Genomic DNA, 26,407 nt, shown 5'->3' on the forward strand with positions numbered 1-26,407 from the left:
AACCCTGTACCGTCTTATTCTGCTGCCTTGATGCATTTGAAAATAGCTATCAGTTTGCTTTCTGAATCCCAATTTCTCTTTGCTGATAAGATAATGATAATGTAGGGCTGCTTTTTTTTGCTGAGTAAGAAATGTTTATCAGTTGGCACAGCTTCTCTGGTGCCTTCTATTTACAAACCACTATTCTGGATATTTAACCTTTTTGAACTTATCGTGCTTTTTTTTCATTTTCAAGTCACACAGATCCTTCAACATCCTTGAATTACTTATTTAATTGTTATGTGGATATTTCCAAGACTTTTGAAGCGCACTCACTATAAATGGATGACATTATACAGCCCATAATTTCCTCCTTTCAGTCACATCAAATTTGATTTCACTAAAATGTGAGGCTGGTATTTCTGTAAGAAGGTTGAATATGCCTTAATGAGGTTTAGTAAAAGCTATTTCAGTTTAGTTGCTATCAGTGCAAAATAAGATGACTGGCAGCAGAGGTCAACTGGTTTATTTCCGGTTGTTAAGGTGTTGATTTGCATTATTCAATCTAATTTTCCATTAAACGGCTTTAAGGAATACTCCAGGGAAGAATTGCAAAAATCCCATTTATGAGCACTTTCCCAGTGGCTGTGCTATTTGACTTTAACCATTTTAAAGTACATTGCTGTGTGTTATTTGTTTTTGCTCAAATACATATAGTGGAACCTTAACTACCTGTCCCACCATTATTGGCCCTGGGTTATTTATAAATCAGAAAACTGGATATTTTGCTTGTCTCAGATCTCAATCCCACCTCCATTAGTTTGTCCAACCTCCTCTCCTCACCGATCCCAGCCTCCCATCTACTCTCCTCCCTGACCTCAGTCACCCTCCACTAGGCTCTTCCTTTACTGGCCTCCCTGATGTCAGTTCCCCTCTACTACTCTCCTTGACCTCAGGCTCCTCTCTTTTAGCTTCTAATCTCAGACCCCTCTTCACCTGGTGACATAATGGCTGTATATCGCTCAGGCCCAGGACGTATACTTTGCAACTGGTTGAAAGAAGTCTCTGTCCATCCATGTAGCAGGGCCAGTGACAACAAGGAAATCTGAGGCTACATGGACAGGACAAGGCTGTTGTGGAGAAGACACTGCATCTGTTCAGCATGGTGCTTGAGAGACCATGAAATTGTGAATGCCCAAGCAAGGTGGGAAACGTGTATGAAAGCAAGGAATAGAAAGGGTAACAGGGAACTAACTGTGATATTAAATTCCTGCAACCCTCTGGCACTGATAGAGGGAGAAAGCATTGTCAGTCCATATCAGAGATGTTGAAGGATGCTGAAGGTTTTTCTGTAAATAAGTAAAACAGTAATTTTTAAGTCTGTCTTGGTGTATATTCAGTATCTGTCTGGCTCTGCTGGTCTGCTGGCAGGGTTACAATATATTTTCTTTCAGACAATATTTAATTTAACAGCCAATCTTTTTTCTTCATTAGACTCCTCAACATACCATTTATGCTCTTTGAGGCGAGTGATATCGGTGCACTTTTGTCACCTGGTGTCAAGCAATTCCAGGTTAGGTCAAATGCAGTCTAGAGCTCCCTTTCTCCAATAATAGACCTGCAGTTCCACTGTCATTTTGCCTTAACTTTTATAAAAGCACATAATTGTCGAATGTTCTCAAAATCCTCTTTGATATGGGAATTGTTATTTCTCAGTTCTTAAAAAGAACCGGTTTCCAAATGAATTCAAGATTTTTCCACAATCCTGTGCAAACTTAAATGTTAAAACAAAATGGTTTTAATATCAAAGAATTCCAGAAACAAAATTTCCCTTAAATCTAAACTCGGAGGAGGTCACTGCTACTGAACCAATGTGACATTTCTTGCTTTTCACTGTCATCACTCAACCTTTGAGTGAGCTTTTCAGTTTATTACCAAAACAAGAATAATTTTGTCCTATGTATCCAAGCATACTTGGATATCAGTTATGGGTTATGGGCTATATGTACTCAGCCTTCTTTTTAAATTATTGTACTCAGGTTTTTTTTAATTTTCTCCCCTTTGGTATATGATTTGCTACTCTTAGTCTGCCCTCCTCTTGGGGACACAATACAATACACAATACAAATGTGGTTTACCCTCCTCTAGTCTACCCAACAAGCCATTGTCATTCTTCATAGGTGAGCTTTGGCAGTGAGTGTCCAGGTCCCTTGACTGTGGAGAGGGTATCACAGTCAACAACAACAACAGTAACAACAAGATTCCATTTATAGAGCGCCTTTCACGTCGGGAGGACGTCCCAAGGCGCTATACAGTTGGGTCAGGACCCGAGCAGGGAGGAAATGGTCAGGGTGAGTGGAGGGAAGGGAGGGAGCGAGGAGGGGGTAGAGAGTCGAGAGGGGAGTTGAAGGCACGGTCAAAGAGAAAGGTCTTGAGACCGGCCTTGAAGGAGGAAAGGGAGGAAGCGGCGAAAGCACTGGGGATAGAGTTCCAGAGTCTAGGGGCTGAGAGGCTGAAGGCCCGGCCTTGTAGGTGAGGATGAGGATCTTGAAATCAATCGTCTGGGGGATGGGGAGCCAGTGGAGGCGAGCGAGGGTGGGAGTGATGTGGTCGCGAAGCCTGGTGCGGGACAGTACACGAGCTGCAGAGTTCTGAATGACCTGCAGCTTGTGGAGGGAGGTGCCGGGAAGGCCGGCGAGGAGAGAGTTCCCATAGTCCAGCCTTGAGGTGACAAAGGCGTGGACCAGAGTTTCAGCAGCGTGAGGGGTGAGGTAGTGCCGTAGTCTGGCGATATTCCGGAGGTGATGGAAGATGGTGCCAGTTGTGGCGCGGATATGAGGGAGAAAGGACAGCTCAGGGTCGAACAGAACCCCGAGGTTCCTGACTGGCTTTGAGAGGTGGAGAGTGCAGCCTTGGATGCTGATGCTGTCAGCGCCTGAGGTGCGGAGGCGCTGACGTGAGCCAATCAGGAGGGCCTCAGTTTTACGCACGTTGAGCTGAAGAAAGTTGTCTCTCGTCCAGGACTCGATGTCGGACAGGCAGCTGTCAGGACATCGGTGGTCGTGGAGTTGAGGGTAGAGGAGGAAAGGTAGAGTTGGGTGTCATCCGCATACATGTGGAAGTTAACCCCATGTCTGCGGATGATGTCACCACAGGGGGAGCATATAGAGGGTGAAGAGGAGGGGACCGAGGACAGAGCCCTGAGGGACACCGCACGAGACAGTGCGGGGGCTGGAGGAAAAGCCATTCGTGGAAACAAAGTGAAGACGGTGGGAGAGGTACGACCTAAACCACTCAAGGACAGGGCCTTGAAGGTTGAGGTGGGAGGACAAGCGGTGGAGGAGGATAGCGTGGTCGACCGTATCGAATGCTGCCGATAGGTCGAGGAGGACGAGGAGGCAGAGGGAGCCCTGGTCACAGATGGTCAGGATGTCATTGGTGACCTTGACCAGGGCAGTTTCTGTGCTATGGGCAGCACGGAAACCTGACTGAAGGGGTTCGAATAATGAATGGGTGGAGAGGAAAGAGCGCAGCTGGGAGGCGACAACTCGTTCCAGGACCTTGGACAGGAAGGGGAGGTTGGAGATGGGCCGGTAGCTTGATAGCTGCGACGCATCAAGGGAGGGTTTTTTCAAGGTGGGAGTGATGGTGGCAGTTTTTAAGGGAATGGGAACAGAGCCAGAGGAGAGGGACAGGTTGACGATGTCTGTGATATGTGGGGCAAGGAGGTGGAGCTGGGAGATAAGGAGTGGAGTGGGGATGGGGTCAAGGGAGCAGGTGGTGGGTTTCAGGGATAGGATGAGTTTGGTGACAGAGGGTGGGGAAACGGGTACGAAATGTGTAGGGGAGGATGGGTAGGAGTCGGAGTGTGGGAGGGAGGGGGTGGGGGGTGGGTGGATGTTTGAGGTGAAGTGACCGCGGAGCGAATTCCCTTGATTTTAGATTCAAGGAAATCCAGCATCTCCTCGCAGTGAAGGTTGGAGGAGATGACCTGCGCGGGGTGGTGGTGGGGAACGGAGGAGTCGGGATTTGGTAGAAAACAGTAGACTGGGGTTGTTCTTCGCCTCCAGGATTATCCTGGAGTAGAAGGATGACTTGGCCGAGGCTAGAGTGGAGCGGTAGATTTTGAGTAGGTCCAGCCAGATTTGTCGGTGGTCCGTTAGGCCAGATTTGACTTAGGTGTGTTCAGCGGCTCTTCAGTGAGCGGAGGTGGGTGGTGAACCAGGGGGAGGAGCGAGAGTAGGAGACAGTATGGGAGGTGATGGGGGCAAGAGTATCGAGTGTGGAGGAGAGGGTGTTGTGGAGGAGGGTGAGAGGAGAAGAGGGGTCAGTGAGGGTTGAAGGCCAGAGGGAGAGGAGTTCAGAGGACTCCAAGGCAGCGGTTAGGGATTGTGGGGGTAACTTCTTCCAGGGGGGTAGAAGATGGTGGTGGGTCTGGTGGAGGTGGGGAGGGGGGTGGAGGTGGTGAAGGAGATGAAGTGGTGGTCGGAGACGGCCTTGTCGGTGATAGTGACATCCGAGACACTGAGGCCCCGGGTGATCACCAAGTCGAGTGGGTGGCCGTGACTGTGAGTGGGGGAGTTGATATGGAGGGAGAGGTTGAGCGAGGAGAGCAGGGAAGAGAAGTCTGAGGAGATGGAGCAGGAGGGGGTGAAGTGCAGGTTAAAGTCGCCCAGGATGATGAGGCGATCAGAGCAGAGGCAGAGAGATGTAAGAAGTGTCGAAATATCGGAGATGAAGGTGGGAGAGGTTTTAGGGGGCCGGTAGAGGAGGAGGATTTTGAGTGAGAGGAAGGAGGAGTGGGAGAGGGTGAGGTGCTCGAAAGAGGGGAAAGAGCCAGAGGTGTAGGGGAATAGGGCAAGTGGTGTCCTTGAGATAAGGGCTACACCACCGCCACGGCGGTTGGGGCGAGGGATGTGGTGGGAGGTGTAGCCGGGTGGTGTGGCCTCCGTGAGGGGGAAGGTGTCGCCTGGGGTGAGCCAGGTTTCCGTTAAGGCCATGATGTCAACGCTCTCATCAAGGATGAGATCGTTGATGACCAGGGCCTTGTTACAGAGGGAGCGGACGTTTTGCAGTCCGATGTGGAGGGAGCGGTTGACAGAAGGGTGTGTGGGAGGGGAGGGGGTCCAGGTTGTGAGGCAGGGGTGGGGGAAATGGGGATAAGGGAGGAGAGGTTGGCTCCCCGGGTCTGTGTCCGGGGTGGCTGGCGAGTGTGGTGGGGAATGGGGCAGTCGGTGTGGCTGCTGCTGGACAGCCAACGCCGAGTGCCACGGTGAGCCCGGCGGAGGATTCCCAGGCTGGAACAGAGGGAGGTTGTGGGAGGGTCAATTGGGGATAGAAGGCGAGAGGGACGGAGAGAGGGGAGGACAGAGTGGGAGAGATGCAGAGGGGAGAGGGTTTGGGGGTAGAGAGGAGGGAGAAGGGTGAGGGGGCTCGGGTCAAAGAGGCAACTGTAGTGCGCACGCGGGGACCGGGAGCGAGCGGTCAGGTGGATGGCATTAGCCCATAGGCTGGGGCTGGGGCAGCCAACCCAACAGGACCACGGTGGGCCCTGATGTGAGCCCTGGGGGGGGCGCAGAGGGTTTTTCTTTTTGCGCGCGCACACTCCTGAAAACTATAACTATGACGTCAGCGGTTCCCCCGCTCTGCACCCACCCCATCCCTCCTCAGCCCCACAGCCCCCACAGCCCACCTCCCCTGGCTGCACTCCCTGCCGCCGCTCCCCGTCGAGCTTGAGCTCTTCCCACGCAGCTGCTGCACATGCATACAACCAGTAGAGGGTGCTGACAAGGGTTGAGTCTTCTCCCTCCTAATCCTGGGAATACAAGGGGCAATTTAACCTCCGCAGAACCCTCAACAATGGACCAGGATTGAAACCAGTGAGCTCTTGGCTGCAGCTTTATCCACTACACCTGCATTAACCATATTTATTTCACCCCAATCTCCGGCATCCACGAAAAAGACACAGGAAACTCATCCACAGGTTCCAGAGGTAAAAGAGAGGAGTACGACCCCCCCTATGTCACCTAACTCTTATTTATTGGGTGTTTCAACAAAAATAATAGAATAAAACAACACAAATACATCAGTTCAAATCCAATATATTTAGAGATGTCAAGCTTTCCAATGGAGTCGTCTCCCTGATATTTTTCAAATCTATCCATTTCTTATCTATACATTGTAGAGACCAGATGATGAGAAAGAAGCAGCAGAGCAGCAGGAGTAAATTGATTTATTAAGGGAGGGTACACCAATTCCAGGGACTGGGAGGAGCCCATATTCCCCTGAAGGAAGGGAAGATGATATTCTTACATTGCATCTTTTATTCAGTAGAGCCATAACGAATGAAGCACGATTGCACAGCACAGCTTAAAATAAAATCAGAGGGACTTTATTGTACAGCTGCCAGTTTGGATTCTCAGTGATTTTAGCCTCAAGTCTTTCAGCAAATCTCACTGCTAAACTGTTAATCTGCCAAGACACTTGGCTTTATGTAAACTGCAGGAGCTTCCTGGCATTTGCCACATCTATAGACATCAAACTTTATTCTGGTTATCTGTGCTATGATAAATTATATAAATAAGATTTTTGTGCATTTAAATGAGTAGCATTTATAAATATTGGAGAAAAATGTGTGGTTTTGTTTAACATGTTAATTGTGCTAATTATCATAATCCTTGCATTTGATATAGCGCCTAATCAAGTCCTCAAGGCATCTGAAAGTGCTTCACAGGATATACTGTACAGTGGTTTTAACTCTGTATATTATGGGCGAATTGCGGCAGCCAGCTGTGCACAGCAATGTCCCATGAACAGCCATGAAGTGAGTGACCAGTTGTATTTGGGGAATTATTGGTTAGGAAACCGGGAGAAACTCCCTTCTGCTTTTGAATAGTGCCATGAGATTTTTAACGTCCACCTGAACAGGCAGACGGGAACTTAGTTTAACATCTCATCCGAAGGACAGCACCTCCGACAATGCAGCACCCCCAACCACTGCATTGGAGTATCAGTTTAGACAATGTGATTCAATATCTCGATGTGGGGCTTGAACCCATAACCTTATGACTCAGAGGAGAGTAAGACAAGTTACGCATCAAATAATAAAAATAATAATCTTTGATATTTAGCTCATGCCAACCTATGCCTAATGTTTTGTGGAATTAGGTGTGTCCCTCTGGGGAGAGAAACAACAACAACAACAAAATTACATTTGTAAAGTGCCTTTCACATTGGGAGGATGTCCCAAGGCCCTGATCAGTCAGGGATTAGGATCCGAGCGGAGGTGGGGCAGGGGCGGGAGGGGGGGGTTGGGAACAGAAAGGGTGGAGAGCAGAGAGGGTAGGATGGTGGCCGAAGTCACAGTTGAAGAAGAGGTTCTTGAGGTGTGCCTTGAAGGAGGCAAGGGAGGGAGAGAGCAGAACGTAATGTGGAATGGAGTTCCAGAGGCTGGATGCAGAAAGTCACTGCATTCCAGATACAGGAAAATTGCCATGGGAAATGTAAAACTCTCCACAATTGGTGAGAGCCGAGCATTAAAGAATACCTGAATTAGTATAAAGCATTCTTCATTTTTACCTATTTACCTCTTTCCCTGATCTGGGCTCTGGGAATGCTAGTCTGAATGGAGTGCACATAATTTCCTCAGGGTAGTGCATCCTGTCAGCTAATTCCAGAAACTATTAGACACAGGCTTTCAAGAGCTAAAACTCGGGGACACGGGGTAGGTGTCTAACCAGCTAAAATTGCATAGATTGCCATTGCGATCATTGTTATGGCAAGCTTCCTTCAGTTGGTCCATCTGGGACCACACCATCCATGAAGGCTTTATTAATAGAAGGTAGGATTAATAGAAGTTGAGGAAGAATCCCCTGCCCGCATTGACTGGTCTATATCCCAAATCCTGTCAACCAACCAGCTCTGTCATAAGCAGTGGGATACTGGAAAATAGCTTAACTCATCTAGCATGAGTCAGAATCTTCAAGAAACGAGGGGAGAAAATTGAAGGGAAAGCACAGTAATCTCAAACAAGACTAACGTTTGAAGGAATCCTTATCTGACCTGAAACCCATTAAGGGAAGCATATCTATGGAATCCCACAATAGGAGTTGAACATCATGCAATATTATTTGAAGATTTTGAGTTGTATTTACATTCGTAACGCCATAACTACAATATAAAAATTCCAATATAGAGGCAATGAATCCAAACTAATTCTGACACTGGAATACTGCCAACTTGAAAGCTAACTATGGCAGTGATCTGGTGATGGAGTAACATTCTGTGAGTTCCAGTCCAGGAATAGGAGCCAGCACAGTACTTTATAATCATATAATGGAGCCATCTGGTGCAAATCTGATCCCTTGGATTTTGAACAATGTATTGCCTGGTAGTTGCAATATGCACGTGTACACTTTATCCTGGATTTTTTCTGAAACCTGAAGCATAAATGCACAGGCATGTATTCTATGTTCACCTACAAATACAGATACTGTGTTTTACAGTAAATCCTGTGAAACATTTTGCGTCTTTTTAACACTGTGATAAGGTGCTTTGTCAAATACAAGGATTATAATAATAATCACTCACTCGCTCGATCACTAAATAAATCAATAAATAATAATAATGTGGTCACTCAATCCATGACTGTTTGTGGGATACTGCTGTATGCAATTGGCTTCTGCGTTTCGCCCACAAAACACACAGTCACTACACTCTACAGTGTATCCTGCAGTTATTATAGCGCCTTTCACAATTTGAGAATGTTTCAAAACACTTCCCAGATTTACCGTAAATTTTAGTGACTGTGTATTTGTAGGCAAAGACTGCAGCCAATTTGCACACAGCAATATTAATGTGGATTTTTAATGTGGCAGGTCTGCAGTCCTGCTCTGAGAATTTCAAAGTCAACCGCATTGCTTATATCATTGTCCATGGATAAAAAAAAACCCTGGTGAATATGACAGAGATATTCGGTGCCTAATTCGGGAGTTAACAACTCATATCTTGTGTGTTGGGTTAACCACATACAAGAACATACAGATGTCATTAATAACCAATATAAAGATTTACAGAAAACATCTGGAATCCTTTCATTGCTAGATAATTAAAGTTCCCTCGAAACATGCATTTGTACATGGTTAACTTAACCACGGTTGCCAAACCAACCCTCAGATTAAACTCCAATGTTAAATGTAATTGAGTCACACTGCAGAATAACTATAACCAGAGCTGAAAGGACATTCTCCATACTGAGATAGCTTATCATTCACCCAGGGTCTTGCACTGTAGGAATGCAAGAATTCACACATACAGGAAGCAAAAAGGGAAGCAAAATCTCAGCCCTTTGAATTATTTTTCTTGTATCATTTTAGAATGGAACATCGTTTGTTTAATTAAAAATAATGAACACTGACAGTTTGGGGATTAACTGGTCAAATGATTAAAAAGAGAGAATTCAATAGTTGCTCCATTCATTCAATAAAAGTACTCATTGGTTCATTTTTAGCTAACATTTGAAAGGATTTGGAAATAGATTTGCTTGAAAGTTAATCTGATTATTTGATACTTACTAACCGGAGACTTCTGAGCTTTCGCTTTTTGCCCCAAGCTCGCAAATGATTCATTGGTCTCCATAGTCTGCTTTAGATACAGATTTTTTTTTAAAAATCAAGTTCCGGTTCCACAACATTATGGGATATGGAAAGGATGCATAACCCAAGCACCAGTTATTACCTGATGAAACAAGTGTTCCAACATTTAATGGGAAACATTTTAAATAGTGAGTTCCTTGTACTTTAGTAATAGTTATAAAATTATGCCTGTCTCACAATTTCATCGATAATATCTTTAACTGCAGTTAAAGTCTCAAGTGATTTTTTTGTCCAAAGGCGGTCCTTGTCATAGGTTTAGCATTCCGGGGTTTGGACATGGTCTTATCCTGCATATCAGCCCCAAATGACCTATTTTGGCTCAAATCCCAGCAAGACATAAATGTTTAATCAGCCCTTCTCAAAGTAAGCTTGAGCCATAGCACAACTGCATCTCTGTGAGTGTGCTTATTTCACTAAAACTCCAGCAGTATAAAGATCTCTGTTAAATCTTCTTAGCCTCAGTTTATAAATCTAATGATGAATAGGGATGTCATTATTACAATGTAATGCATAGTCGGCTTACAGTAACATACACTGTAAACGTAGTTTAATAATGATTGTTTAAACAGGTTTTGGTCTCTATCATGTTCAAATGTTGTTTCATTTGCAGAGGTAGCATTGCATTGGCAGATTGTGTGATGTTAATGCACCAATTGCTTCTTATGACACCCTCGTGTTTTCCTTTCATTGGGTGGAACAGATCCAGAATTACATTTGTGGAGTGTTCATTGTTTTAGGTCTGCGATCCTGATCAGATGCCTTCAGAAAAAAACGCAGCTGCATTGCAGATACAGTGAGGACTGGAAGTCACTATGCAAATAAGCAAGTGCTGCCGGTTCCAGTTACCACGGAAAGATACAAGAATGGCACCAGGGCTGATATGAGAACCACTAACAACTGAAAGAAGCAGCTTCTCTACTGTAGTCATTCACTGCGAAACGGTAAGGATCATATTTCTGATGTGATTTAAAAGGAGCTACAGTACTATTGACTGCAGCACTGTGCAGCACTCCTAGGATCGCACACATGAACCGCAGATACTGCTAACCATTCAGGCTTCAATGCTACTGCAGTTTACAACATTTGTTTTATCCTTTTAACAACAATTCAAAATATATGTTTTGAATAAATACATTCTGTGCAGAGTGCTGTTCTTAACAGTGAGTTAGGCCCCTCTAATTGCTGATAATGAAGCTGTTAAGAGACCTTTTAGCACTGTAGGAAATGTTCTTTAATGCATGATGCATGAATTGTGAATGTCATAATGAGCATCTCTCGGCTGCCGGTGGCAGACTGTTATGGTAACATGATTGAAGTATTATCATTCCACTCAGCCCTGGCTGTTTTTATACTTTCCTCTTTTCAGTACTGCAGAAACCAAACACAATTAGGACAAAACAACTCTTGCATTGGTTGAAAGAAATGCATTTAAGCAATTGAAAGAATTAAATGCGAGATGGTGAACTTGGGATGAGCCAGCACACGTAAGGTAAATGAGCCTGAATTTAAGACACCCCATAGAGCTGCACTTAACAGAGTGCTTATGATTGACAATAAGAATGATAATAAGAATAAATGGAATCTTGTTGTTGTTGTTGCTGTTGCTGTTGCTTTGATTCTGCTTTTTTGTTTTTGTTTCTTGTTTGTTTCTGCTGACTGATGCTGGTGGTTTGTATTCCCTTTCTTACTGTTGTTTGGGAGCAGCTGTTTAGGACGTAGCTTTGTTGTCAATGCTCAATGGGGATCATGCTGCTCAGATTGGGACACAGGAAGCTGTTACTGCAGCTAATGGTTGTGTGACATAACTTCAATGAAAGGATTTTGCCAAGGTTTACGTTTAAAAATAATCGCCAGTCAAGAATACAAAGCAAGCCTAATTATTTCAGACACTCGATTACAAAGTACAGTCACTACACTTTACAGTAAAATCCTGTGAAACACTTTGGGACGTCCTCCCAATGTGAAATATATGAAATGCAAGGACTATTATATCAAATGCAAGGATTATTATCATATAAAGTGAAATTCCACAGGAGAATGTCGAAGTTTCAGGTTTGCCCTTAAGTCCAAAAGTATGGCACAAGTCTGTCTTAGTTACAATTCTAGATAAGCAGAAAGATCACTTAATAATTACGAAAACAGTCTATCTGCATTAAACTGAGCAAATCTGCTGGTATTAGAAATTATAGTACTCTATTTCATTTTGACTTATAATAATTATAACTTGATATTGCACCTTTCAAGTCGTGTCACAAAATGCTTCACAGGCTGTTATGTGAAGTGCAGTGTCTCTGTACTTTTGTAGGCAAACACGACAACTAATTTTTGATTAACAATTTGTATAAACAACAAACATGATATGAATGCCCAATTTTATCTGGAGGATTGCTGGTCAGGTCACTGGGAGAGACTCCCTTCTAATGTTGAACAGCGCTGTGAGACCTATAACGTCCAACTGAACAGGAAGCTGGGACCAAAGGATGGCCTAGACTGTGAGCTGAAAATTTCAAAGTGGGGCTTTGAATGCACATCCTTCTGACTCAGAGGCAAAAATACTACCAATTTAGGAGGCTTATACTACTTCAGAGCTGCGGAATGGATGTTATCTTGAATTAATTCTGGATATCGTAGGGCAAATAGAACTAAATCTCTCCCCCAAAAATGTACATCCTGTTTATATTTTACTTTTTATGCAGAAACATGTAGTTTAAACTGGGCTTGATTTTTAAAGGGAAACAACTCAGTTTAATCATTTTTCTCCTATGATTACCTAAGTTTGTGAATTGAAACATGAATACAGAAGGAAAAGATTGCTATCGAGCTTTCTCTTTATCACAGGAGTTTGTCTAAAGACTATCTTCTAATGTCTAATGACTATCCTATTAAGGGATATTTGACAAGGCAGTTACCTGGACTTGAGTTATAGATCAGCCATGATCGTATAAAATGGCGGTACAGGCTTGAGGGGCTGATTAGCCTACTCCTGTTTCTATGTTTCTTGGGGCTGAGATGAGCTTTTCTGGTGCTGAGCTGACTCCAAGGTGACATGCCAGTCAATGAGATATTGGTATCACGTTGATCCTCTGTGGCAGTCTTGACTCTCTAATGCCTGAGCCAGGTGGACACACAATAATCCAGGGCACTGTTGATGACAGACCAGCCAGCCTATCTCATCGGCATGTCTTGTTGGGGCAGACCAGTCACTGGGCACAGGGATTCTTCCCACTTGGCTCTTGTTATTATTATTATTAATATTGTTAACCCTGAAAGCCAAAGCCATAATGGGTAAGATGGTCCTAGCTGGATGAGTAGTGGGAAGCTTGTTAGACAGGAAGTAAAAAAAAGTAACTGCTTGTTCACAAAACTGTAAAAGCAATTCAAAATATCTGCCTCTGTGTGATGAAAAAGTGATGCCCTCATAACTTTGAAAAATATTTATGGAAGGTTGGAGTGTCGTGCATGATTTTCTTCCTTTTATGAATGGAGTCGAGGACATTTAGCATAATAACTAAAATTGCAGTTTTGGGAAGAAAAAGAGAATGCTGGAAATCTACAGTGAGGTGCATCAGCATCTGAAAGAGGAAGATAGGTTCATGTCAGCTTTCATCAGAGGCAAGTGATATAATGATGATTTATTGTCTCACAATTTATGTCATTGACTCTTTTGCTTGGTAACAAAATAAAGATAACTTTCTTAAAGACTAATTCATGAAGATAATGTCATTTAATAAAATGCCAGTATCAAAGTCTGAAATGAAGGGGTCTAATGTGCAGTAATTTTAATGGAATTCCTGTTAAAATTCACATTGAGCTAAAGGACTTACCGAGGAACAATATCGTGTTTGGAACTGAGTTGCTACTGGTTTGCATCATGTACTGACAGTTCAGGAAGCAATCCCTTCCTGCTTACCTCAGATTTCCTATTAAGGAATATCATTATAAATAATGCAAGTTAGATCCCTATATTGTTAGCTAAAGATTGCTCTTACAATTGCTGCCACAATAAAGTAGGGTAAGCTTACACCATAACAGGGCAAGCGAAGTACTGCATTCAGTAACCGATGTATACAACAATAAACATGTAGTTGGTGACAGTGGCACATAGCCTTAGGATTGTTAGCAGAAAAATCAAAGGAGAAGTTAGAAGGAATTTCTTTACTCAGAAATTCAATATCTCGAAATGAAAGGCACTTTGTAAATGCAGTTTGTTGTTGTTGTTGAATTTCTTTCACATTGTTAAAATCACATTGTGGTATAAATCAGGACAGCTGGTTATTGAGGCTGGATCAATATTAACTGTTCAAAACAGAACTGAAAAAGCACCTGAGAAGTATAAACATTAAGGCATATGGATAGAGAAAGAGATGGTAAGAGGGGTTAATAAAATAGGCAATTAAAAAAAGGTGGCAGCAGCACAGATCTGATTTACAGAGTAATCACTTCAGTGCTGAAGTGTAAATTCAGTGTATTTCCATTATGAAAGTTATCATTTTTGTTGTTCCTTTGATTGTTTTGAGGGTAACATTCCTTCTTTTTCAAGATATTTTCCCGCGGATTCTGCTTATGCCCTATAACTTTTTTGGATCAACCGGGTGTCTGACGAATACAGCAAATCATTGCCTTGCTAAATCGAACTGAGAGTTGTACATATGTATGCCACCTATACATGGAAATTTTCCTGTGTCTGGAATAGAATGTGCATGTTCTCCATTGGAAAGAGAACATACACCCTGCTTACCTAATTTTGGAAAGTATTAGGCGCAAGTTGATATGAGCCATGGCTTGGGCACCCAAGAATGTGTGTTGGGGTACTACCAGGGTTTAACCGGCTAAAACCACATTACTTGCCACTGAGAGCACTGTCTGACAGGCTTCCGACTTTATGATCTCATAAAATGGTCAAACAGACACAATGGGCTGGATGGCCATCTCCTGTTCCTTTGTTCCTACTTCTATTAATAAAAACTGGTTTGTGCATCCAATAATAAAATTATAATGCTGACCTCATTTTGTTTAGTCTTGGTATAATTGTAAAATAATGTTAAAAGAAAGCATCCTATACCTAGATTGGTTGCAGCAGGCTCAATATTTGGATTGTCAATTTTAAAAAATACAGGTGAACGTCATAATGCACAACAATATCTCAGACAAATGGCATGATTTATAATAAATCATTCCAATATCATTAACATGAACATCGCTTCATGAAAAAAAAATATTCAATCATCTGAAAGCACTTTTGGATATTGCTGTAGTTTGATTCCTTTTGCAACTCGATGCACTAAAGCTATTTACACACTATGGATTTTTAGGGGCTCTTAGAGAAAATGACTTTTCTTATACTAGTTACTCAGAGGTAAATGTGGTATGTCCTAACTAAAACTCAAACAAAGAAAGAAGTTAGATCAAGAAAAATAGTGGAATCTAATATGCTATATTTCTTACTGTCATGGGACATGAAATTATGTTATGCCAATCTATGGGAACCTCTGATACAATGTAACAATAATCTCTGCATTCAATATAGCACTTATTGTCAAGATGTCTCAAAGGGCTTTACTGTGTAGTGCCCGTGGTTTTGTAAGTGAAATGTAGATAATTAAGAAATGTTGCAAATTACACCTGTGTTACAAGCATCCACAGATGTGTGCTTTGTGCAGTGAAATAATGTGTACTACATAATTTCAGGACATTGATGGCAATAGTTAAATCACTAACATTCTCAATGTAATTTCTAGACCATACTTGAACAATCTACTAAAATATTTTCTTTTTTAAAAGTAAAAACGTTGAAAAATTATAAAATAGATTTTATTTGACTTGTGCTATCACTATCATTGTGATTGATATCATATTCTACAGGGATCAAGCAGAAGGCGATCCCAATTTGAATTTGTAATAGCTTCAAGTAACACTTTTATTTCTAAAAGCATTTTAGAAGACGCAATGGATTTTATGGGTGGGATCCAAAAAATTCTAACCCGAACTATAGCGAGGTCTGATAGCTTGTTTCACTGGTGCATGTGAATGGAAGCCACATTGGAACCACATTATAATCACATTCACCCTTAAAGAAATGTAATACACTGTATTGTATCTAGCCCTGTCTCCAGTCAGGGCTCCATTTGCCTCCCTGTCATCTTCAATCTCTCCACTAATTTCGACATTGTTGATTCCATTGTCTCTCCTCCTTGATACACCTCTATGTCTCAGTGGCCTTTCCCTACCCTACCTCTGTGATTTTTTACAATTCTATTCCCCAAACAACTTCTTCTGCTCCACCACCTGTGGCCTGTTTCATGTCCCCTGCCTACTCCTCCCCACCACCAGCAGGTGAGCTTTCAGCCACTTTGGCCTCACTCTGGAACTCTCTTCAAAAATCCCTTTGTCTTGTGTCTTCCTTCTCTGCTTTCAAAAAGCATTTAAAAACTTATCTCTGCAACCGCATCTTCAGTTACTTTACTTCTCTTATGTCCCTCCTTGTTTGGGCTCCTACTCATATTTGTAGAGTGCTTTGAAACATTGTCCTACAGGAGAAACTCTATATAAGTGCAAGTTATTTTTGTTGTCAGCAGCCCATAGATTTATTCAGTTGAAAAACATAAGTTGCAGTTATGGCATAATCCTTTTAAATATACATATTGCACCTTCAAATGCATGTACTTTGGAGAGAAAGTGAAACACACGTACGCTTCATTTCCCCCCAGATAAGCAAAAGCCATCCACTGTTAAGTGATTTTGTTTGTGGCTTTGGTTGCATAAAGCAAGAATCAAGGGAGTGAAATTCCTCTTGTGCCTAAGTGTAGAAATTGTGATGATGTGTGGTTATGATGGGATTTGCCTTTGCTAAGCTGTCACAATTAATGTTGCTGCAGATAGTGGCAAGATGAATATTATTGGCCTGGGAAGAGAAAGAGATTATGCTTCAGATAACCTCAAATTATGCTGTGAATTTCTCTTGGTGATCAACAACAACAACATCTTGCATTTACATAGCAGCCCTCACACAGGGCAGAGTCCCAGAGCGCTTGGCAGTGGCAGAGTCACGACACCAAGCCGGGGCAAGAGGGAGGTGACCGTGTGCACCGTTGAAGAGGAAGGTCTTCAGGCATAACAAGAAGATGGGGAAGCAAGACGGAGGGATAGAGGAAAAGTGTTCCAGAGTTTTGGGGCGTAGTGGCTGAACGTTGGAACGGAGGGCACAAGAAACATGGAGTAGGTTGAAGCTAGTTGAGCGGAGGCAGTGAGTAGTGGGTTGGGGGGCAACCAGGTTGGAGAGGTAGGGAGGTGCCAGGGCATGAAGAGATTTGAAAATAAGTGTGAGGATCTTGAAATCGATCCGTTTGGCGATAGGGAGCCTGTGGAGTAGGGCTAGAACTGGTATGATGGGGGTATGGAATTTAGTGCGGGTGAGTATGTGGGCGCCAGAGTTTTGGATCTGCTGGATCCTGTACATGATGGAGCAGGGGAGACCAAAGGAAGGAAAGGAAGGAAAGGAAGGACAGCTGTGGGTTGAACCTAATGCCTAGGTTGCATACTGGTTTGGTAAGTCTGAGGGATAGGCCGGGGAGGTTGATGAGGTTAGAGCCGCAGGATAGAAGACGTTGATGGAAGCCAATGAGTATGGCTTCCGTCTTGTCAGCATTTAGTTGCAAGAAGTTTTGGCTCATCCAGGCCCTGATGTCCGCCAGACAAGTCAAAAGAACATCAGCGGACCTGGAGTAGCAGCTGGAGGAGAAGTAGATTTGTGTGTCATCCGCATACATGTGCATACATAAAAACAAAATAATAAAACGTCAATCTACGACTGTTTGTGGGACACTGGTGTGTGCAATTGGCTGCCTCGTTTCGCCCACAAATATACAGTCAATTCACTGCGAAGTGCTTTGAGATGCCTAGAAGACGTGAAAAGTGCTCTATCAAATGCAAGCATTATCATTATTATTATGTGTGGAAGTTTTCCCCGTGTCTGCAGATGACATCGCCAAGAAGGAGCATATAGATAAGGAAGAGGAGGGGCCCAAGAATGGAGCCCTGGAGTACACCACAGGTAACCGGGTGGGGACGGGAGGAGAAACCATTTGAAGAGATAAAGTGAAGGCAGTGTGTAAGGTAGGACTCGAACCAGGCTATTGTGGTCTCTCTAAGTGGATGAGGGAGGAGAGGCGGTGGTTGCGGATGGCATGGTCAACTGTATATGGGGGAGAGGTCCAGGAGGATGAGGAGGCAGAGGGAGCCCTGGTCACAGATATAGAGGACGTTGTTTGTGACCTTGACAAGAACCATCTCTGTGCTATGGGCAGGTCAGAAACCAGACTGGAGGGGCTCGAGGAGGTAGTGGAGGGAGAGGTGAGAGCAAAGCTGGTTAGCCAAAATGCATTTCAGAGCTTTGGTAAGGAAGGGCAGGTTGGAAATGGGATGGTAATTTGTGAGGTTGGAGGAGTCAAAGGTGAGGTTTTTGAGAAGAGGAGTAACGACAGTGATCATTTATTATATCTCATTGGTGAAGGCTTTTTCATAATTGACTTGTCTCTCTGATGAGTGGAAGAATATGAGTAATTCTGAACAAGCAATTCTATTGAGTTTTCTAGCATGTTTTTGCAATGATTTTGTGTCCTCAATAGAAGATAACTGCCTGTGAAAACCATAAAAACAGTATCTGTACGCAGCTAGTTATCTCTTAACTGCCAGCATTGGGTGATGTATTCTGGAAAAATTCCAGCAATTTCATTGCATTGTTAGCAGATTAATTGAAAGAGCTATACACATCCATACTTTAAATCAAACATGTTTTTAAATAAACTGAGAAATATCAGCCACGCTGCAATAAATGGAACTCAGCATTGAATGCCCTGACCCATATTTTGGAAAAAAATGTGCTTAGCGTCTCAGTACTGTTTTATAGGCATGTTTTCCTGTTTATGACACACTTCCGATTGCCAGAAAGAGTCACTATATGCAACTGTTTTCACAGATATTGCACTTTAGATTCCAATTTCACAAAATTTGAGTACACTTTTTTATAATAGGTGGAATACATGATTACCTGTAAGTCTTGTACATGGAATACAGAATGTCCAGAACTCACTGTCAGAGCATTTTCTGATACCCTCATCTATCTCTGCAACAATTTCTGGTTTCTATTCCATATCTTCAGAAAGTCCTCTTGATAACAATGACATAATTGTAAGTTTATTCTAATTGTAGTACTGATTTTAGTTACTGGATGGCAGTGTGCAAAAATTGAGCACAACACTGCTGCTTGGTTTCTGTTCGAGCAATATAGAAAGCAATATTAGTGTACATCTCCATTCATGGCAAAACTCCCATGTCACAGCAACAATGAAATCATAGAATCGTACAGCACAAAAATAGGCCATTCGGCCCATCGAGTTTGTGCCGGCTTTCAATAGAGCAATTAATGTCAATCCCACTCCCCCAGCCCTTTCCCCATAACCCTGCAAACCCGTCCTCCTCAAATACCCGTCCACCGCGTTTTTAAAAGTAGTTATTGAATCGGCCTCGACCACCCTTTCAGGCAATGCTTTCCAGATTCGAACAACTCGCTGCGTGAAAAAATGTCTTCTCACCTCCCCTCTGCTTCTTTTAGAGACTATTTTGAATCTGAGACCTTGAGTCACCGACACACCCACCAATGGAAACAGTTTTTCCCTTTCTAACCTATCAAATCCCCTCATGATTTTGAAGACCTCTATTAGGTCTCCTCGTAACCTTCTCTGCTCCAATGAGAATAATCCCGGCCTCTCTAGCCTTTCCTCATAATCAAGGTCCCTCATTCCTGGTACCATCCTCGTAAATCTCCTCTGCACCCTTTCCAATGCCTTAACATCCTTCCTATAGTGTGGTGCCCAGAACTGGGCGCAGTATTCTAACTGAGGCCTAACCAGTGTTTTATATAGGTTAATCATAACCTCCTGACTCTTGTACTCTATGCCCCTATTTATAAAGCCTAGTATCCCATAAGCCCTTTTTACTGCTTTATCTACCTGTCCTGCCACCCTCAAGGATTCATTTACCTGCACCCCCAGGTCTCTCTGTTCTTTTACCCCCCTTAAGATTGTATTACCAGCCTATATTGCCTCCCTTCATTCTTTCTACCAAAATGTATTACCTCACATTTCTCCACATTGAAACTCATCTGCCATGTGTCTACCCATTTTACCATTCTGTCTATGTCTTCCTGCAGTTGGCTACTATCCTTCTCACTGTTTACTACCCAACCTAACTTTGTGTCATCCGCAAACTTGGAAATGGTGCTTGCTATACCCAAGTCCAGATCATTTATGTATATTAAGATGAATTGAGGGACGCCACTGTACACTTCCCTCCAGTCAGAAAAGCAGCCATTCACCAGAACTCCCTGCTTTCTGTCTCCCAGCCAGTTCTGGATCCATGCTGCCACTGTCCCTTTTATACCATGGGCTTCTGTCTTTCTTACAAGTCTTTCATGTGGCACTTTGTCAAATGCCTTTTGAAAGTCCATATAAACTACATCAACTGCACTACCTTTATCCACCCTCTCCGTTACCTCATCGAAAAATTCTATTAGATTTGTTAGACAAGATTTATGCTGAGCTCTCATCTTTACATGGTCATTCTGATGTTGAGAGAGTGGAAAAGAAAAGCAAAAGATCTTAAAAGTAAGACGAGAAGCATTAAAATGTGGAACAATATTGAATTCACAAAAGAGAAAAATGAAAGGTAAACATCGTATGGACATACGAAAATAAGTGGTTTTGTTTCACTGAATTGTTTTTAAGCCATAATTGACAGTAATCCAATTCTGAACAAATACCTTGAGCACTGCTTGAGAAATACACCTTTCATCTGCTTTCCAGTGCCTTGGGACGTCCTCCCGACGTGAAAGGCGCTATACAAATGTAATGTTGTTGTTGTTGTGCTCCTAATATTACCCTTACAAATTAAGGAAATTGGAGAAAACACTGAGGCTGGTTACTGTAAATAAGAGATGAAATGAAGCCTTTGAACATTAGGCAATCAATGTTACTCCATGATGACTGATCCTTAGATGAGAGCTCAGCACAGATGGTGGTGTTCAGGTACTTCAGACCATGTTACATGAAATATTGATTTACCGCTTATATATTTATTGATTCCGATTCTTAAAAAAAATTATCTTTTTCATGCGTTTTAACCACATATGTCATAATAGTAATGATAATCCTTGAATTTATTATTGTGTCTCTCATGTCAGGAGGAAGACGTGTAGTGCCTGTGTATTCTGTATGCAAAATGTATATATGTCAGCCTGGCTGAGTTAGTAACATTGTCGCCTCGGAATCAGAAAGTTTTGGGTTCAAGCTTCATGTCCAGACATTGAACTCACAGTTCAGGTTCGACACTCACAAGGTGTGCTGGAGTGCGATGCTCTTCTTAAACTTGATTTTTGGAAATATTTGATTCAATTGTTCACTCAAAATAGCAGTACCACAGATTTGTGCCCCAGAGACTAGTCCTGGATCCCTGTTGTTTATAATATTCAGTAGGAAGTAGAGAGATATTGGCTTTGTGCCAAGGCAGAAGAGACATGAAAGTAGATTGAATAAGTCCATGCATGTATAATACATAAATATATTTTATATATATAATAAATGTATGTGTTTATATAAATGTACATATAAATGACTGATAGTGCCTGAGCTGAATGATTTCAATCTTGTTCAAAATTAAATGGTATAGGTTTAGGGAAAATGTTAGCATGGAATCAGTAACAAGCAACTTGCTGAGTTTCACAACCTTTCTCACAGACTGTCATTTTTAATTTTGTATTGAATTATGAATTGTTTAGGCAGTGATAATAATATTCACCGCCAGAGAAGAAACATTAGTTAATGTCGGTGCATGCCTGTCAAAATAACAAAACAATCAAAGTTAGTTATCTCAATTTCACTGGCAATTAAGCATTCTGTCAGAACACAAGTTCTATTCTGTGAGAAAGCTCTATTACAAAGAGCAGGATACTGCACCCTGTTGACAAATAGAGTTTGGGCCAGTCATTGTTCAGAAACCGCAGATACCATGTACAGGAAATCAATTCTCCAAATAATATGCAAGGGTTGGTTTGGCTCCAACAGTAGAAGAAAATTTTACCAATAAAGTATGTTCTGAAAACTGTTTGCGAGATCGATAGCTGAGTGGTATGGCCATTTGTGTTTAATTTGGTTTGACGAATAAGCTTGAATAGTCTCATTCTTATCTTCAAATCTCTCCATGCCCTTGTCCCATCATCTTTCTGTGATCTCTTACATTTCCAATTCCCAACTACTCCTTATACTCCACCACCTCTGACCTGCCTTGAGAAAGATGCTAAATCAGCATAGATTTATATTTTGTGGAGTCCTGTAGCTCAGTGGTTAGAGCACTCGCTTTGCAAGTGAGAGACCTGAGTTCAATTCCAGGCAGAGCGAAACCTTGGGCAAGTTTCCTTACTCCACACACCTAATAATAATCCCTCCAAAAACAAAAAACAATAATAAATTGGTCATTTTCAATCTACGACTGTTTGTGGGACATTGCTGTGCGCAATTGGCTGCCGCGTTCACCCACAAATATACAGTCAATTCACTTTACAGTGTGTTCTGTGAAGTGCTTTGGGAAGTCCTCCCGACGTGAAAAGCGCTATATATTATTTTCTTTCCAGAAACCAATTCTACCATACAGTACAATACAAAATTACATTTGTAAAGCGTCTTTCACGTCGGGAGGATGTCCCAAGGCGCTGAACAGTCAGGGATTAGACCCAAGCAGGGGGAAGGGGGGTTGGGATCAGGGAGGGTGGAGTGCAGAGAGAGGGTAGGAGGGTGGCCGAAGGCACGGTCGAAGAAGAGGATCTTGAGGCATGCCTTAAAGAAGGCAAGGGAGGGAGCGAGGTGAAGGGAATGTGGAATGGAGTTCTAGAGGGTGGGGGCAGAGAGCTGAAGGCCCGACTGCTGATGGTGGAGCAGGACAGAGGGGCGACATGGAATAGACCAGAGCCTGTTGGCAGAGGGAGTGGACAGGTTGATAAAGGGTTAGCAGGTTGGAGAGGTAGGAGGGGGCAAGGCCATGGAGGGCCTTGAAGGTTAGGATGAGAATTTTGAACTTAATCCTCTGAGGGATGGGGAGCCAGTGGAGCCGGGCAAGTGTGGGTGTGATGGCGTCATGGAACCTGGTGTAGGAGAGGACATGAGCTGCAGAGGGCTGCAGGATATGCAGCTTTTGGACGGAAGTTTTGGGGAGGCCGACAAGCAGGGGGTTGGCATAGTCAAGTAATTACATCTTGCCGTTGCGGCGTCTCTTCATTTTAAGGCCTGTTGGGAATATTATCAATGCCAATTTCCTCCTATGTTCCTAAGTTTCTGCAAAATCCATGCTCTTTTTAGATGAAAGAAACAGCAAAATTAAGGATGAACATTTGGATGAATTAATTTCAGGACCAAAACCCCTCCCTGCCATAAAGATTTTTCTAATTCAATCCAAATAATGAGTTTTTGATGTGTTTCATGCAATATTGGTGAATATATAATAATATAATAATAATATGGTTTCTAACTTGAAGCTGTTGGAACTTGAGGTGTAACTCTATTGAGAAAAGGGATTATTTGTTGTTCATCAGGGCAGACAGCGTTGGAGAAAAGGAACAGGATAGCTGCAGCAAAGATTCTTCCCACTAGTCGCATGTTAGCACTGTAAAGCAAAACTTTAATGTGTAGAGTGTTTCTAGATGGACAAGCAGCAGGAAACTTGCCATACATTCAATGGCAATCTACACAATCTGCCAGTTAAACTCCAATAGTCCCCAAGCCTTGGTTCTTGCCAACCTGTGCCTAATGCTCGCCAGAACTAAGTAAGCAGGTTGCTTTCCTCTGGGAAGAGAGTGCACATTCTATTCCACACATGGGAATTTCTATGCATAGGTAGTCTCAGACTGGTTTGGATGCTCTTAAGCATGGTGACCCCAAAATAAGGTATGGTGTATTTCAATATATTTACTCCATTACCGATTGTACTGATTAGTTACTTACTGGGTTTGTGCTACATTTTTTTTCCCGGAGGGTAGGAAATAAAATAATTTTTGGTCAGCTAGGAATGTAAAATGCACAGATATCCTTCACCTTACTGAAGTGTCTTTCCAATCTCAGCTATGGAGAACTGATAGTGTTCTAGTGCATGTAATCTCACTCTAGGGTTAAATATATACACACACACACACATTCATATCCACACAGAACACATCTGGGTTGGTAGAATGCGAGACATTAGAGATCCCAAAGTGTTAGAATTGAAATAGGTAAAATATGACCTTTAAATGGCATTGATAAGCTTTCCTCTGCTTGTCCAGCTAGAAGCACTCTATCCGCTGTATATGGTTACAAGGCTGTGAAGAGCAGATTGAAAAAACTCCCATTGCCCATTGACATGACTCACACAATCCCATTGACATGTCTTGCATTTCAAGTCCCATTGAAGAAGCAGGCATGTTAGTTAATCATTACCATTGCCCTTCAATAATGTGAACTTGCCTGTCTCAGATCACCGAATCCACCACAGAGAGTTGCTTGAGGTCCATGCTCCATTTGCCAGTCATGTCACCATGTAGGCAGCTCAATCCCGGAGAGACCTCACTTACTTTCCCAAAGAAGAATAAGTGAGATAAAAGATTATTTTGACTGTTTAGACTGCATTGAAACCTACCTGCTTCCAGGGCTTTATCCCTGTCACTTCAATGTTCTATGTTTTTAGCTACCAGCTTTTTATTGTAATTTTTCTCTCAAATGTGATCTTAATTCTTGGGAAACATTTTAAATATTTTAACATGAATCAGCCCACAACGCAGATCAAGAGAAGCAACGAGTGTTGATGACACATCCAGATAAGTCGTGCAAGGACAATATAAGTTCCACAGATAAGAAACAAAGACAAATCTTTTATGAAGGGGGAAATATAATGAAATTAATTTTGCAAGGTAGTCAGAAAGTTACTTGTAACTGTATATAGATAATGCCTGGTCTCCAACGGATCAATATTAGGAGCTTCTCCAAGTGTCTTGGCCAACAATGCCCCAGAAAAACATTAGTCATTCTCTTCAAGGCTGTTTGTGGGATATAGTTATTTGCAAATTGGCTGCTGCATTCGATTCCTGGCAGGATGAAACCTTGGGCAAGTTTCCTTATTCCACATGCCTAATAATAATCTCTCAAAAAAAGCAATAATAAGTTGGTCATTTCAATCCACGATTGTTTGTGGGACACTGCTGTGCGCAATTGGCTGCTGCATTTCGCCCACAAATATACAGTCAATTCACTTTACAGTCTATTCTGTGAAGCGCTTTGAGACGTCTAGAAGACATGAAAAGTATTATATCAAATGCAAGGATTATTATTATTATTCACCTACAAAATACACAGTCACTACACTTTACAGCAAAATCCTAGGAAGTGTTTTGAGACGTTTTGATGTGATGAGGCACTATAACAAATGCAAGACTTAGTATTATTGATATTGAGGTACAATCTAGTGTTCCCTAAAGTTGTTCATTGCTAATTAACATAAGGATCAAGTGTGAAGGAACACCTGCAAATGTAACTGGGAAGAGAGTTTAGACCAGTTCTAATTAAGGAGGACATTTCGGGATGTTCTTTAATCCTTGTTACATGTGCTAATCAACATACAGAAGCCTGCAAATCTTACCCTATTGTATTAAACATAGAGAAAAGTAGTCAGAATGTAGCAGGCCTCTACAGCACAGTCAGCCAGTGCACAATGCTCTGCATTTAAAGAAGGTATTTGGCAGACACCCCACCCTGTGCATATTTTTCTGTTTTCTTCTTATAAAATTATGTGGGCGAGCTCTTAGCCATTCTGTTCGCTTGCTGCGGAACTCTCTTCTGGAGTCCTTTCGTCTTGCTCCCTTGCTCTCTCCCTCCTTCCCCTTCAGCCTTTTCCAACCATATTTTCAGCTACCTTCCTCCCCACTCACTTCCTCAGCGCCCCTCCACTGCCACTACCATCTTGGGCCCCCAAACAACTATGTATATTGTTTTGAGACATCCTTGGATGTGAAAGGCACTATATATGTGCAAATTGTAATTGCAAATGCTTTTTTTTTCCAAATGAACTCTCAATCTTCAAACCGGATGGTTAGACTGGTGGTGGGAGGTAATGTATACAAAAATGTCCTTGCTCAGTTCTTGCATGCTGGCAACACAAGAGGATCTCCACTAAGTCAGTCGTCCCTCAATCATTTTCAGCAACAGCCCCATGAGTCTCAAGTTTATTCAGCTGTTTTTTAGTTCAAGACAGAGAGAGAAATAAGTCAGTTTGTTATCCGGATGTAATGATTGGAACAAAATGCTGTAGAAAAGTAAAATGTTTAAAACATGCTGGCATTGTATGTTCCAAAATCAGCACAAAGCACCGATAGATAAATTCATGTTTTCTGGCTGGCATTTGAGCCTCTCAATCTGTCTTTCCAGACATATCTTTTTTTGCAGCATTGCTGGAGGAGATGACTTTGGAATGCCATGTCTCTTCCCAATTGCCAGAATCACTGCAGGCAAAAGAGACTTCCTATTGCTTTAGATGGTCTAGATCTTCCTCTTAATAGTGATGATTTATAATAATAATAATCCTTGCATTTGATAAAGTACCTTATCAAGTCTTTGAGACAACTCAAAGCGCTTCACTGATTATACTGTAAAGCGAATTGGCTGTATATTCTGTGGGTAAAACGCGGCAGCCAATTGCACACAGCA

The sequence above is a fragment of the Callorhinchus milii genome, unplaced genomic scaffold, assembly GCF_018977255.1.
Source record: "Callorhinchus milii isolate IMCB2004 unplaced genomic scaffold, IMCB_Cmil_1.0 Scaffold2, whole genome shotgun sequence".
Classification (NCBI taxonomy): Eukaryota; Metazoa; Chordata; class Chondrichthyes; order Chimaeriformes; family Callorhinchidae; genus Callorhinchus; species Callorhinchus milii.